The sequence below is a fragment of the Rousettus aegyptiacus genome, unplaced genomic scaffold, assembly GCF_014176215.1.
Source record: "Rousettus aegyptiacus isolate mRouAeg1 unplaced genomic scaffold, mRouAeg1.p scaffold_m13_p_14, whole genome shotgun sequence".
NCBI classification, from domain to species: Eukaryota; Metazoa; Chordata; class Mammalia; order Chiroptera; family Pteropodidae; genus Rousettus; species Rousettus aegyptiacus.
Window position 1 is genome coordinate 34251832 of NW_023416289.1, and position 13059 is coordinate 34264890.

At 44.5% G+C, this 13059-nt stretch overlaps 1 long non-coding RNA gene and 1 pseudogene across 1 annotated transcript in view; both read right to left on the minus strand.

Annotated features, from left to right (window-relative positions):
* Positions 1 to 1078: 1078 nt before the first annotated feature.
* LOC118611788 lies at positions 1079 to 1197 on the minus strand (annotated as a pseudogene).
* A 7387-nt stretch (positions 1198 to 8584) lies between these two features.
* Positions 8585 to 13059, minus strand: part of LOC107502313 — a 45281-nt gene continuing 40806 nt past the window's right edge. The window contains exons 2-3 of the long non-coding RNA XR_001594954.2: positions 9357 to 9544; positions 8585 to 8787 (exon numbers count right to left, since the gene is read on the minus strand). This is a non-coding gene — a long non-coding RNA (uncharacterized LOC107502313). The remainder of the gene's footprint in view (positions 8788 to 9356; positions 9545 to 13059) is intronic.

Genomic DNA, 13059 nt, shown 5'->3' on the forward strand with positions numbered 1-13059 from the left:
TCAGGTCTTCCAAGCCTCAAGCCAAGTGCTTTATGGGTAGATCAAGTCATTTCATTCACGGGGGAGGCACCGTCTCCATCCCCTCTTTGCAAAGGAAAAGTTCAAGATCAGAGAAATTCTGGCACCAGCCGGAGGTTCTGTTACTGATAGTACTAGACTGTGGACCAGGTCTGTGTGATGCTAGGCTGGTCTCCATAATGACATGTCCATTCCAGCTTGAGAACTGCAGCCTCCATTCTGAAGGGCTAGGGGCAAAGGGCTGTGGTCCCAGACCCACTGGGACCTTCATGTTCGTTTCCCTGGTGCATGGCCTTTGGGCCCAGCATGTGCTAGCATTTGATACATATTTGTGGAGTGACCAGCAAAAGGTGTACTATTAGTGTTCTGTTGCTTTGTAACAAATCACCACAAACTCAGAGGCTCGAAAGAGCATGAAATTCATCATTTCTCAGTTTTCCAGCTCAGGAATTCAAAGTCAGGCTGGCTGGGACTGCCGTTTAGGGTCTTATCAGCCTAAAGTCAAGGCATTAGCCAGGACTGCGGTCTTATCTGAGGGACAGGGCTCTCTTGCAAGCACATGCGCATGTGTACACATGCGTGCGTGCGTGTGCGCGCGCACTCACACACACACATACACACTCACAGGGAAACTTTTTTTGGCAGAATTCATTCTGTTGCAGCTACAAAACTAGATCCCCTGTTCCTTGTCACATGATCCCATACGCAAATCGTAATGTGGCGTCCACCTCTCTTTTCCAGGCCAGAAGGTGGCATGTCCCTCTGTGATCAGCTGACTAGCTGACCAGCTAGAGACCACGCTGTGCTGTTAAAGAGCTCAGCTGATTAGGTCAGGCCCACCTAGGTTATCCTCCCTTCTGCCAGAGAAGGTCACATGACCATGGAAACATGATCTCATCATAGTAACAGGTCCCCTTGCACTCACAGGGATTACACAGGGTGTGTCCACAGTGAGTAGGAACCACGGGGAGCAGGGCTGCTGATTACTTAATAACTGTGGAGTCTGCTTCTAATCCATCTAGGAGTCCTGTGAGTATGAGTTTGTTTGTTTGTTTTTTAACACCTACAGCACCTGGTATTCCTAGGTGGTCTCCCATCCAAGTACTAACCAGGCCTTACCCTACTTAGCTTCTGAGATCAGACGAGATTGAGCACGTTCAGGATGGCAAGGCCATAGACAGTGTGAGCTTTTTTACCAGTAGCTTAGATTTTCTGGATACTCTTGCTTCTGCCATTTTTTAAGTTTTAGGAAAGGCGATACATTTGAATGTTAACATGAGAGAAGAGGTAGCAGAGAAATAAATCTGCTTCCACCTTTGCTCTCTCTGTCCTCCACTCCCCCACTCCGGTTGACAGTTTTCTTGTGTGTCCGCCCTGAAATATTCTTTAAGTGTTTTAAGTGTGTGTGTTATATGTATGTGTGTGTTTATTTCTAACTACAATTTTTAAAATAATAATAATAATAATAATAATTTCATCTTCATACATACATGTTAAAATCTGGCTTTTTCACTTAATTTTGGAAATTATTCCTTAGCACACTAGAGCACAGGTTTCCATGGCAACCTGAGTCTGCCTCCATCCCCCACAGCCGTGAGAACTCTGGGGGAGAATGTGGATGGTAGAATGACAGACCCCGGAACTTGCCTGACTGGGGGTACAGAGGGGAGGCGTGGACTTGAGACTCTAATCAGTGGCTCAGGTTTGTGTTTCATGCCTATTGAATTGGGTCTTTGGATAAAAGGGCTTTATAGGGAGGCAAAACCGAACTGTGTTTGCCTTCTGCAGGATCAGAAATCACAATTTTCCAGTAGCTGTGCAAGTGTCTGAGGCATGTCAATGGTCTCTTCTCACCATTCATGAATTTCCTCCTTCATCCCTTCTCTTGTTATGCACATATTGAATAACACCTACATATGGGCTATTCACTCTTGTGTGTCCCAGGAACAAAACTGTGAGTGAACCCCCTATTTGTAATGGTTAAAAGGTGGAAAGAGCACAGTGTCCATGGACAGGTGTCCAATGGATAAACAAAATGTGGTGCATTCATGCAATGGAGTATTATTCAGCCTTAGAAACAAAGGAACTTCCGACATAGGCTACAACATGCATGAACCTGAAGACATATGCTCAGTAAAATAAGCCAGTCACTGTATGGTTTCACTTAAAAGAATGTACCTAGAGCAGTCAAATTCATAGAGACAGAAATTAAGATGGTGGGTGCCGGGGGCCTGGGGGAGAGAAAGGGGAGATTTATTGTGTAATGTAGACAGAGTTTCAGTTTTGCAAGATGAAAAAAAAATCTGGAAATGAATGGTGGTGATGGTTGCACAACAATGAATGTACTTAGTGCCACTGCACTGTGCACTTAAAAATGATGAAGATGCTAAATTTTATAAGATGTGCTTTTACTACAATCAAATTAAAAAGAGAAAAGAGAAACTTGATCCCTACAGTAGATGGGCAAAAAATCTCACCGTCAGTGGGAGGGAAGGGGAGATGTGAAGAGTGAAAACAAAAAAGAGAATATCACTATTTTACAAAAATAAACCATGGCTCACCCAGGCCGTGAAACTACAAAGAATGCCAAAATAATCATTATTATAAAAGCGGAGACTGTGGTTACCTCTTGAAGAGAGGGGCGGTGGGGGCTCCTGGGACCCCGTTCCCTTTATTAACTTAGGAAATAGTCACAGTCCTGTTAACCTGTGCAAATGAGTGACACGTGCCTTTCGCCCTCGTGTATTTCATATCTCACAATGAAAAATGTTATGGAAATTTTCTTAAATTGCGAGGAATCCCTTGCTGTAAGAAAAGACAATTCTGTGACACTTGAAAGAAAGAAAGGGGGAGGGGAAAGGTAACTATGGAGAGAGCTTGTTTGGTGGCAGCTTTAGAGATGTGCCCTGAACAGAATCACTGGATCACTTCCCAAATTGTACAAATGATGCAAACGTGCTGTGACTCACTGAGGTTGGAAATTTGTGAGTGAAAACAGCTCTGAGCAGTTCTGTGCTGGGTTTTGAGAAATGGTATTTAGCACTTAAATGTCAATGTGTTAAGCCTAATGAATGGGCAGCCAAATGGCGATTATTGCAGGACACTGTGTGCCAGATGTGCAACTCAGGGTGACAGGAACAGCTCACAGGGTTTTAAACATCTGCTCTAGCGAACGCTGTATTTTCTTCTCAGTATAACTGAATAAACTCATTTATTTTCCTCTAGCATTTTATACTGGAAAATAAAATACACTTTCCAAAAAGTGCATAAAACATAAATGCATAGGTTAAGAAGTATAAAATAGACACACTGATGAATATCATCTCAGTTAAGAAATATGATTTTGCCACTGTCTCCATCTCCTACCACCATATGTCACAGCTTCATTCCTCTACCCAGAGGTAACTGTTTTCCTGTTCGTTTGTTCATTTTGTTTGTTTCTTTATTTATTATTTTTATTATTTAAAAAAAATTTCCCCCAACTCAGTTGGCATACAATATTATATGAATTTCAGGGGTACGGCATAGTGGTTAGACATTTATATAACTTACTGCATGATCACCCCACTAAGTCCCGTCCCACCTGGCACCATACAATTACAATATTATTAATTGTATTTCATTCATTTTTCAAAGCAGTTCAGGATCAGGGTGATGTACACTGCATTCTGGATCTAAAATGTTGTAGCCCTGAGCTGGTTATATTCTCTTGGAAGGGAGGCAAGATGCTTCAAACATTGCCAAACACCTTCACGTCTGTGGGGTTCCAGGAAGGCTGCTAAAGGAAGGCCATTTTCAACACATAGGAGGTTGTGAGGTATGAGATAAAACACTGAGAAGGTGGATCAATCCCGCAAACTGGAAAAGAAAACCAATTGCTTTCTGGACACAGACACCACAGCTTTCTGGGAGGTTGTACACTGGTTGATTTAAAACCCACTGTCTTGCTAATACGGCTGTAAGTTGGGGGCAGTGGCCGCAGTGGGGGAATTGAGTTAATTCAAAAGAAAAACCTCATGCTTCGGTGAAGAGGTAACCAAAGGCAGGTTCCAGTACAAGAGATAACCCTCAAATGTGTTTATTGCCTGAGTAATATAACCAACCCCCCCAACCCAGAAGGAAATTGCTGGAAGGGAAAGTTGTCTGTTTATGTGTAACCTAGTGACCCCACTGATGTTAGCTAAATGTGCTGGCAGATGGCAGTTTTGAGGAGGGGTATGGAGAGAGGATGATGAGGCTGCTGTGTGCACGGAGGGGATGCAGCGTGTCCAGACCCCACGTAAGAGATGCTACCGCAACCATGGTCTAGGCAGAGAGGATGCACCTGAGGCTCGGGAGAGAGGTTGCCATGAAGACAGAGCACCCAGTGACAAATTTTAGTGAGATATGGATGACCCTAGATGGCAAAGGTTCCAAGGCTAGACTTTTGGGATTGATATTCTTTCCCCGAATAGAAGCCATCAGAACATTGTTCCAGGCCAAGCGTGTGCACAGGAGACCTCAATCCAAGCTGTGACATAGAATGCTCCCCGAATTCATGATCAATGCATGTTGGGAACTCAGGGTGTACGTGTGTTTATGCTGCCATTTTATGAAGAGGAAAAGGAGAGGGGCTTTTCAGCAAAGGCACAATGTACTCACATTCAGTGGCTGTCCTTTTCTAAATGGAAGGTGTTCGAGCCCTTCAAGATTACTTTGCTGATTATTTCCATGCACACTGCTAGTTGTAATTATATAAAAGTAAGGACAGAAGCTAAAAACCTGTCCTTCTATTTGATAATGCAATGGCTTGGAATTATGGATTCTGGTAACAGTACTTGGCCAATGATTAATAAACCATAAACACTCCTTGTTCTGATGTCTTGGGGGAAAAAATGAGAGGTATAAACCAATGGGGGAAGTTTCTCTTTTCTTACTTTGTATCTCCATGTATAAATACACACAAACAGAGACACACACAGATACGCACAGAGACACAGTAATAATATTGTCTGTTTTCTTTTCTTTTTTTTTTTTTTGCAACAATGTGGCATGAGTTAAGGAAAAGCAAATGAAGCCTCAGGATATATCCCTAACTTTCTACTTCTTACAAAATATTTCCCCTCCCCCAGGTTCCCTCACAGAGGAAATTCTGTGGCCTCACAGTCTTCCTCTTCATTGCACGAACATTATTAATCCACTGGGGGCTTTGGGCTGATTGTGACATGGTCAGGTGGCCCTTGAGCAGCTCAGCCTTGTTTATGATGGGTCTCTCCATCCTTCAACGCTGCCTGGTAGGTACATTTCAGATCATATGTGGTCAGAGTCATTATCTATTCTTTGATACTAATGGCTTTGGGTCATGCTTAACAAGACCTTTGGCACACTTTGATCACAAAAAGCACTCATCTATGTTTTCCCAGGGTGAGCATTTTAGTTTTCAATTGCTATGCTACAATAACCACAAACTTAGTTCCTCAAAACAGTGACCATTTCCATGGACCAGGGGTGCAGGTGTGGCTGGACACTGCTTGGGTCTCAGCAGGCTGCAGTCCAGGTGGCGGCCAGCCTGTGTTCTCAACTGGAGGCTGGACTGGGGAAGGACCTGCCTCCAAGTCCACAGCCTGTTAGCAGGGTTTGTTTCCCTGTGGCCATGGGACCGGGGGCCCAACTTCTTGCTTGTGGTCTCCTGGATGTTATTCTCATCTTCTAGTGGCACCGGTGGTCCCTGGCCATTTGAGCTCTCACAACATGGCCAGCAAAGAGAGTCTAGAGCAAATTTGCTGGCAAGATAGTCTTATGAGATGGAACGTAATTATGAGAGTGACATCTCGTCACCTTTGCCATATACTGCTTGCTAAAAGCAAGTCACACATCCCATGTGCACTCAAGAAAAGGGGTGTGAATGCCAGGAGGTGGGGGGTCATGGGAGGCATCAGTGCCTGTTCAGTAAAAGAAGGAAGAATTCTCTTTTCTTTTTTACACCCAGACACTGTCCTTTTACACACCTCTCAGGAGGCATTTGTCCCATCTGGGGTGGAAAAGAAGGTTCAGCTGGAAGAAACAGTCTGACATAGCTTGTCGTGTCCAAGGAGGTGCAGTAGAGTGTCAAGACTCAGTCCAGTTGCTGGACAAAAGCTCGGCCTGATAACACCCAACAGAACTTTCCCCAGAGGAGGTCAAGGAAGTGCTTGTGTTTTCACAGAACTCATGAGGAGAGCAGCTTCTTGGGAAAAACTCGGTATGGCTAGTGATACAGTGCTGCCCATGTTCAAACTGTCAAAATATTTTAATCGCAGCTGTCTGCTTTGCAGGTTACATCCCCAGATGCCACTGATAGCCAGTTCCCCTGAATTTCCTGGGACCAGCTGTTCTTTCTCCTCACAGTCTGACATAACTGATCCCTGTTTTACATGCCTGAAGGGGGTTCAGCACACAGTTGGCTTTCATGGGCGCACATTTCACATTTCAATGTTGTGATGCAAACTTCTTTTTAGATACGCTTGTTGTAGTGAATTCCATACGACGTTATGCCTTTCTCAGCCTTGGCACTGCTGACACGTCAAGCTGGGTCACTCTTTGTCGCAGGGGCCTGATTTGTGCATGCAGAAGGTGGTGGAAGGTGGACTGGGGGTTAACTCTTGGTCTTGCACATTCTCCAGGTTTGGACAAATGTGTAATGACATGTCTCCACCACGACAACATTACAGAGTAGTTTCACTGTCCTAAACATCCTCTGGGCTCCACCCAACCCTCCCTCTCACAACCCCTGGCAACACCTGATCTTTTTCTGTTTCTGCAGTTGTACTTTTTCCAGAATGTCATCAACTTGGAATCATACAACATGTAGCCTTGTCACACTGGCTTCTTTCACTCAGTCATGTGCATTTAAGGTTCTTCGATGTCTTTTCATGGCTTGTTAGCTCAGATCTCTTTAATCCTGAATAGTATTCCATGTCTGGATGTGAATGACTTTTTGAATGAATGAATGAATGAGGGTGAAGGTGTCTCTCTTGACAGTCCGTGGACTCCATTTTATTCCACATGTTTAGAACAGCTTTAGTCACACGAGAATGGGGGTGCTCCGTCAATATTTCTGACTAAATGGGGCTTAGAAACAGTGGTCCTCAGAGGAGATGTGGGTTTCTATCTATGTCTGTAAATGCTGGGGCTGCTAGTTTTCCCTAACACTGACAAGAGATGCTAATAGTGACGCGCTTGAACATGTGTAAAAAACCACAGGAACCTCAGATGGAGAGACTTTCTCAGCCAGGCTGGTTTGATGTCTGCCCCTCTGCCCATCCTCCCACAGAGGTGATGACCTGTTGTGGGGAACCAGGCAGGTTAAGGTGTTGCCATGGAAACTGCTGAAGTGGGCAAAGGAAAAGAGCAGGGACTTAGAATCAAGGCCCAGCATACAGTAGGCCCTTCATAGATGCTGACTTAGTGACTGTGCCTCAAAGGATGGCCCTGAGAAATCTCAACCACACAATGTGATCAAACTCAGAGAACTTGCCTCAGTTTGGGGGCAGAAATTAGTAAGATCTTCTATCCCAGAATAGAAGTAACATAATTTCCATTATTAGAATTCTGTAGGCAACTGAGTGGTTTTTTAAGCCAGATCACAAACTCGTGAGTTTTGCAGGCACATCTCAATGAATGGATATTATTCTCATTTATTTACGAGCAAATGGTGGCCCAGAGAGCTTCTATATAGGTGGACTGGATAGAGCCAGAGAAGGGGAGATGCTCAGAGGGCCCAGCACATGTGAAGACCCTGGGGCAGATTCAAGGTATCCCTTCCAAGGGACATGCTGAGGAGCACCAATAAAGGAGGGATGTAAGTGTCCACCCACACTCACATAAATACGGGGTACAAAGGGCAGGGAGGTAGGTCCTGAGATGAAGTTTCTGTCACAGAGCAATTGCTGCAGGAGACTGAGGAACAGGCAGTCTCCTCTGGATGCAGGGTGAACCTCTGGGGAGGGTACTTCGCAGAGCTACATCTGCCCAGGCCTTAGTCCCCAGGCTCCCGGGTCTGGATTTTTGGCGTGCATCCAGGCGTGTATGGAAGAGGGCTGCCACACAGGTATAGTGACCCATGGAGCCCTCGGGGCAGAGGCCACATGCACTTTGGAGGCTGTTGGTCCCTTGTTTGAATCTGCCCTCCTTGGGTGGCTACTGGGAAGAAGCTCCCTCCATCATCGGGGCAGCTGCTGGTGATTAAAAAAATATGCGATTCAGACACAGCCCCGTGTTGCTCTCTCTGAACTGGCTCATGGTTTCAAGGAGACTGGCAGCCATCCCGATTGGAAGTTGAGGCTGTGGGGGCTCTGGCTGGGAGGCTAAGGCTGAGGGGCACAGTGAGGGGTGGCTACCCGGGTGGTTTAGGGGGTCCTAGGCCTAGTCAGGCTCCACATCTACTCTGCTGGGCAGCCAAGGGCTGCAGCCAGAGGGCCTCGCTTGTGTCACTAACCATGTCCATGGCTGACCTCCGGCTGTCCCAGTCCCCACCCTCCCCCCACTTCCATCTCCACTACTTCCTAACGGATCTCCCTGCCTCCACTCCCTTCCCTCCCTACTCGCTGCAGTCCCTCATCACTTCCACTGGAGCCATGATCGCGATGGCAATGAATGGTCTGAGCCCAGAGGCAGCTCTGCAGAGGTGGGGGCTCCAGAGCTGCAGAGGGGACAGAGGGGCGGATGCCAGACTCGAGCCACCGGGGATGTCGCTGCCAGCACAGGCTCCACATCTGCTGTGCGTATTGAGATGTGCCATCGGTACCATCTCTGCAGAAGGAGCAAAGAAATAAAATAAAAAGCAGCTGTTTCAGCCTCCACCAATTCAGGTGGAAATGGTGACCCCATTCCAACAGTAGTGACATAGCAGCTCATGTTCTCACGTTTGCCAGTTTAGTACATACAGATATTGTACATGAATGCACATTGTTAGATGAACATTACACCTACGTGGAGTCATTGAGACACTTTGCCTTACATACTCTATTCCAGACCTGGAAAATAAAAGAGGAGATAAGGCCAGGTTTCTGACCTCTTGCAGATATTTCCTTCATTCCTTCACCACTAAATTATGTGTTTACTCTGCAGATATTTCTTGAGGTCCACTATGGGTCAGCACTGAGTGAAATGTGATACATAAAATAGAAACTCAGACAAATACCCCACTATGAATCTTTTATCTGTGGGAGAATATCAGTCAATAAATACAACTTAAATAACAGATGCTGATAGGTTCTATAAAGTAGAAGCAGGGTGAGGAGAAGGAGAGTGAAGGAGAAGGTTCTTTTAGATCAGCTGATCAAAGAGGTCAACCTGGAGGTGGCGGTATTTGCACTGACCTGAAAGAACGGAGGGCACAGCTCTTCGAATTAGTAGAAAAACAATCATTCTGGGCAGAGAGAATAGCACCTGGACACATCAGGAGGTGGAGCATGTTGGTCATGCTTGGAAAACAGCAAGGAGCCCAAGGTATCTGCTGGTGAGTGTGCAGGGTAGAAAGTAGATGGAGGCGAATTCAGAGAAGGAGCTGGAAAGAGATCATGCAGTGTCATTTAGCTTATATTTAATGAATAAACACAAAATTAAATTTATCATTATAGTGTTCACAATTTTTTTCTTAGAGATATATTTTCTTTCTTTGTTGGATAAATGGATGGATAACAGAAAGGATGGCTGGATGGACGCTACAAATAAAATAGTCACTTTTTTCTAATGAAGATCATGGCTTTGGGATAGATAGATACATAGATAGATAAATAAATGGAGAGAGAGAGGAGAGAGAGAGACAGAGAGACAGACAGAGACAGAGAGAGACAGAGAGAAACAGAGAGAGAGAGAGAGAGAGAGAGAGAGAGAGAGAGAGAGAGAAATTGAAAGATGGTCTCCTCTATGCATACAAACACCTGTAGGATTCAGTCTTATTTTCATATCTCCATCCCCAGCCCAGACTTCCCTTCTGAGCTCCAGAAACATATATTCTGCCATACCCTGGATGCCTCCCTGGGATGATATTCAGTACAAACAGTGCAAGCTCAGATCTGACCTAACCACCCACAAACTCAGCCCACCAGCAACAGGTCAAGAAGCCTCAAGATATATTCCTCGGTATATCTTTCAAGTCAGTCCAGAAATTTCACTCTCCATAGACACCACTATCTCTCGACTAGACCAGTGGTGTCCAGAATGGAGCACTGTGGAAAAAAGGTCTAGAATGCTCTATTTCTATTTTTAAATTTCACCTTTTAAATGACTTATTTCTCATGAATGCTTTTCAATACAGAGACCACAGGGCTGTGGTAACATATTGTTTATACGTAACTAGCTAAACCTCTTTGGTGGCTCCATGTTGAAAATCTTGTCACTGAAATAGGTGGAGTCAGAGAGTGGTAACTCATGTCTAACATATGAGCTGGTGCCTCAGTTGTCCCATTTCTAAAATGAGTGTCAGCCCTTAGATGTCTAATACATGTGGGCACAGCCCTGGCTGAAGAGCCCAGACCATGGAGTCTGGCTGCCTGTGTTTGAGTGATGGCTCTACCACTTACTAGCTGTGTGACTCTCCACAACTTATTGACTTCTCTGTCCTTCTGTTTGTTATATGTAATATTTGGACAATATCAGAACATATCTCAAGTGACCATTAATGAAAAATAAGTTTAGAGGACTGAGCGGCATAGGATAAATGCCAAAAATAAACAATACAGTAGTCCTCACACAATGTCATCGATAAGTTCTGTGATTTTAGGAGAAGTGATGTATAACAAAACCAATGTTCTTATATACTAATTGATACAAACAAGAGTTAAGTTCCTATGGCATCTCATCAAAGTTACAACTAAATGACGTCAAATAAAATGATGTTATTTGAAGACCTGATGTGCATAATTTCTGTAATTATGGTGTAGGTTCAAAATTGGAAACTGTGGCTACAGTGACAGGCCTGAAGTTACCTAAGAAAGTACCACTAGTCCTCTTCTGATAAATTACAGAGCTAGAAATCCATCCCAGTCACATTGTTTATTATGGTTAAAATTGGGGGGTTGCAAGCCACAGCCCTTGTGAAAAACAGTATGGAGTTGGCTCAAAAAATTAAAAATAAAATTGCCATATGATCCAGGGTCTTGAAATTACATTTGCACATCCATGTTCATAGCAGCATTATTCACAAGAGCTAAAAGGTAGAAGCAACCCAAGTCTCCATTAATGGATGAATGGATAAGCAAAATGTGGTCCACCCGCACAATGGAATATTATTTAGCCTAAAAAAGGAAGGAGATTCTGACACCTGTTATACCATGGATGAACCTTGAAGACATTATGATAAGCAAAATAAACCAATCAAAAAAGGATAAATACTGTATGATTCCACTTATATGCGGTAACTAAAGCAGCCAAATTCATAGAGGCAGACAATCAGATGGTGGTTGCCAGGGAATGGAGGAGAACGGGGAATGAGGAGTTAGTGTGTGATGGGGACAGAGTTTCAGTTTTACAAAAGGAAAAGAGCTGTGGGTATAGATGGTGGTGATGGTTGCCCAGCAGTATGAATATACTTAATACTACCTAACTGTATATATACATATTTTACCACAATAAAAAAAATTGGGGAAAAAATTGAGGGACTTGGGGAGTGGGAGCTACAATCATCCAGGGTTGACGTTTTACCTAACGACTATGGCTGGGAGTGGGGAGAAGTGATAGGTACAGATGATATATGGATGGATGGATGGATGGATAGATAGATAGATAGATAGATACATAGATAGATAGATAGATAGATAGATAGATAGATAGATAGATAGATAGATAGATACAGATGATACATAAACAGATGATACTTAGAAGATACACAGATACCAATAAATACAAGATAGATAAATGATAGATGAGAGACAATGATAATGATGTTTAATAGATAGATTAAGTAAATAGATACAGAAAGATGAGAGATATACATGAGACAAAGCTAGAGAGAGAGGCAGGAGAGGTGAGATGGACCCAAGACTGCCAAAGCAAAATGAAGGCAGTGGGGTGACATACATGGAGAGAGACGGGGTGGGGGGATCAGTAGAGAAATAGATGCGGTCCCAAGATTGACCCTATAGTCTTACTGCAGAGCCTGGAAAATCCCACTCTCTGTACCTTCCCAGCCTCCCCACCACCTTCCCCTGCCTTCCTAGAGTTTCCACGGCAACAGCCTGAACTCCTGCATCCTTCAGGAGAAGATGGGAGCTCCTGTGAGGGGGCCGAGTGGGGAGAGGAGGGGTGAACGGAAATTCTGAGCATAGTCTAAGCACCAGTGTTTCATGTTCTCAGAATATGGATTGATCACAAATAGTAACAGTGTGTGTGTAGGGGGTGGATATGCTCTAGACCTGGGGAATAAAATAAGCAAAACATATGCTCGTGTCTGCCTTTCGGAGCCCAGAGACTAGAGGAGACACGAACTTCCAGACCCTCATTTCTATGTTCACCCACCCTTTCTTTCATTTCTGACATTTCCTAAGAGTGTGATCTATGGCAGACCCTGAGCTAAGTGTGGTGGGTCCAACAAATTGCCAATGGATAACACTGTAGGCTCCTAGAGCTCATATTCTGGGGGGCAGGGCGGGGGTCATATCTTGTACACAAAGTAAGATTTCAGCTGCTAGGAAGTATTAAGTAGGAAATAAGTCAGAACTGAAAGGTATAGAGAGCATATTTATGTTGGGTGGTCAAGGAGGGCTTCTTGGAGCTGGTGATATTTAAACCTGCATGGAGGGAAGGAGCAAGTCCTGAAACTATCAAGGAGAATAGTTCAGATGAGGAACTGATCCCCTGAAAAGCCCCAAGGATGGATGTTGTCTGGCTTTAGGACCAGCAATGGGACCAGTGACAGACATACCCAAAATGTTTAGTTATTGTCCACGGCAGCCTTCGTGCTTCAAAGGCAAGGCTGAGACGTCATAACCTCAGCATATCTGGCCTGCATCCTGCTCACTGCAGAGGGAGCTGGGCAGTGGCAGGGAGTCAGGGATGGGGTGGCGGGGCCCTAAGACTGGA